This window comes from Camellia sinensis, chromosome 14 (assembly GCF_055761805.1).
Source record: "Camellia sinensis isolate YWXY chromosome 14, ASM5576180v1, whole genome shotgun sequence".
In the NCBI taxonomy this organism is placed as follows: Eukaryota; Viridiplantae; Streptophyta; class Magnoliopsida; order Ericales; family Theaceae; genus Camellia; species Camellia sinensis.
The window spans coordinates 34,697,859-34,700,805 of record NC_138974.1 but is presented as its reverse complement, the minus strand read 5'-3'; the positions used below and the strand labels follow the sequence as shown (position 1 = coordinate 34,700,805).

Here is a 2,947-nt window from a genome sequence, read left to right as displayed (position 1 = left end):
CGATTGGAGAGGCTAAAGGGTTTTTTGCTCGGCTGGAAAGGTTTAAAAACTTCAGCTCGGCTGGTAGACAGGTAATCCCAATCATGCTGTGCAGATGTAATTAAGGGGCAATTGAGACGGTAATTTTGGTGAAAATTGGGCCGAGTTATGAGATGGACTTTATGGCCCAAAGTACGAAGGACTGGGTAAAAAGGCCGAAATGTTACTCCGGCCCAAGGGAGATAAAGTTACTCCGGCCCGAGAGAGATAAAGTTACTCCGGCCCAAGAATTGTAAAGTTACTTCGGTCCGGAAGCAACTTGGTGTTAGGCCGGTCTCAAAGTTAGTCCGGTCATGACGTATTGTGGTTAGAACGGTCAAAACCTTGCTACTCGGTAGCTCGGTCTACACATACCATGGTTTGTACATGAAAGAACCGAGATAGGGAGTAGAGAAGAAATAACCGAACTAAGGATAGTTCGGCCTACTCTGTGGCTCAGCATAGCCAGTATTACTTTGGTCGTATTGGAGTTCGGCCATGGTAAAAACCATCTCACTTGGTTTAAGCAGTGAGGGGGGTGTTAAAGGATAAGCATTATCCTATAGGAGTATGAATCCTAGGAGGACTCTGCATGGAGGAATAGAAGTCCTACTAGGATTGTGCCACTCGAAACCTATAAAAGCTCACAAACATCACTTTTGGAGGGGGAACACACAACTTTGCTTTCTGAATTCACAGAGCTTTGTCTGTTTGTCAAGTTTGCTAACTTAGGCATCGGAGAGGTTTCCGGCACACACCCGCCGGCTAGCTCACGTTTGTGCTTTCAGGTGATAAAGCGACGTCGTACGGAGGAGCACAGACTTAGTCAACAGGATTATACGAGAAGGTTTATTTCTTTCCCGTACAAACATACAAACACAAATGCAAGTATGCTATATATAGAAAGAGACCTTATCAAATGAGTCGAATTGAATTATGCCTTCTCTAATCGAAATGAGGGCTATTGTCTGTAAAACAGAGGGGAAAAAAAGTTAAGTTTTTATTGTGAAATGAAGCTGAAGAATTCTGAGAAAAGATTTGTAACCTGAATTCCAGAATGGAACTGAAATTGCCACGCCCTTGGTTGCTGTTCATGTGATAAAGAAATCAAGGAATCAAGACACACACACACACACACAAACACACACACACACACACAGAGATTTTCTTCTGAAAAAGTATGAAATTCTCTTACTGGGTCAATTGACACATTCCATGAGGTGATGAAGCTAGAATCATTCTCAGATGGGTTATCTTTAAACACCCATTTGTGACTATTATCTGCTGCAACTTTCCCTACCATTCTGCACACACAAAATTTACACTCATCAAAAACAAAAACAAAAAACAAAAAACAAAAAAGCATTCAGAATTACCCTTCACCATAACTGTACACCTCATGGGACGTTTTAAAGAACACATCAGCTCCAAACCTTCCCTTTACGTTTCCAGCTCTTTCACATTCGTAAAAATCACAAAACCCATCTTCCCAAACAAGAATCTCGAAGCAAAAAACCAACTCAGAACTCAAAATGACCCAAATTGAACTCAAAATCCAATTGGGTTTGTCATAATTCTTATAAATATATTACCAGTTCCTTTTGTTGCCCTTGGCGCGATCAAGTGCGCCACCTCCATAGTCCCACCTGAAACAGAGCAATGTGATAAAAGTCATAACAAGACATGATCTTGGAGGAACTCAGGCTTCATTTTTTGATTGAACTCAGATAAAACAATGTCAGGTTTTGGGGGGAATTCAAATGTTGGATTGTTTTAATTTTGTATTTGTTTACTTTGGAGGAGGGTAGTTCTTAGGCAAGATCCTCCAGAAGACTGCGTAAACCCACTTTGTGGATGTGGAAGAATTTGAGGATGTACATAGATTTCTGAGGGTGTGCTGTAACAGATAGTTGATGAGCATGGGGAGTCCACCTTCCATTGTCTAGAGAGAGAGAGAGAGAGAGAGGGAGAGAGAGGCTAGACTAGCAAGTTGTAATCACAATTAAATAGAAAAGTGCAAAACAAGAACGATGTCACGAGATTTGAGTAGGAGAAAATGTAATCACACCTTCTTTTATGAACTTAAAATTTAGCCAGTTTATTTAGATTTGAGAAACTAAAGCAGATTGCGTAATTGGATTTATTGAATTTTTTACGATTAATTGTTCAGTTTTGGTCACAGGATGCCTCAATTGCAAGATAGACATTTGTTCATTTATTGCACAATCCCACTTTGAATAACAAACCTAAAGAAAGAACTAAAACTAACAATCCCAAACCCTTAAAGCGGAGTATTAAAGAAATGTTTGCAAAAGTTACAGCCGATTTAGAAAATCCTTCCTTATCTCTCTCTCTAAAAGATTTGCCAGCAGATCCACCACCTACAGCTTCCTCAACCAAATTATCACTACACACCAAGTAAACCAAAAAATTAACTCAACTATCATATTTCAAGTTGAAAGAGCTTCTCCTAATTTTGCGACAAGATTAACTAAGTGACCATATAGTTGCAGTGAATTTCATTTTGCATACATCCAGAACCATCACAGTTGGCAATATCATAAAAGGATCAAGAACCATCATCGTGAGCAAGAACAGCTCACCCTCAGACACAAACCATCCTCCAGTTGAGGTCTTACGGCCTGTTAGGTTTTTATTCTTGGCAATCCCGTTTAACAAAACTCCATTCAGTTGTACTTGTTTTCACACTTTTTTATTTCAGTGAGACTATGAGTGTTTAGATGCGAATCCAATCCGAAGTGTGCCTTGAAGAAAAGTTTGTGATGTTAATGCTTTCAAGATTACCACTTCGCTGATTATGATAAGGATTAAGCTGCCCGGTCAGCTCGCGGGGGTCCAGGGGGCAGCGCCCCTTGGCAGGTCCGAGGCAGCGCCTAGGTGGAGTCGAGGGGCAGCGCCCCCGAAGCAA

At 40.8% G+C, this 2,947-nt stretch overlaps 1 long non-coding RNA gene across 1 annotated transcript; it reads right to left on the bottom strand.

Annotated features, from left to right (window-relative positions):
• Positions 1 to 918: 918 nt before the first annotated feature.
• On the bottom strand, positions 919 to 2,084 carry LOC145807522 (uncharacterized). Its single transcript, XR_014350660.1, has 5 exons — positions 1,812 to 2,084; positions 1,395 to 1,664; positions 1,214 to 1,322; positions 1,064 to 1,105; positions 919 to 986 (listed from the first exon to the last, which is right to left on the bottom strand). It is a non-coding gene; the product is annotated as an uncharacterized LOC145807522 (long non-coding RNA).
• Between the last annotated feature and the right edge of the window lie 863 nt (positions 2,085 to 2,947).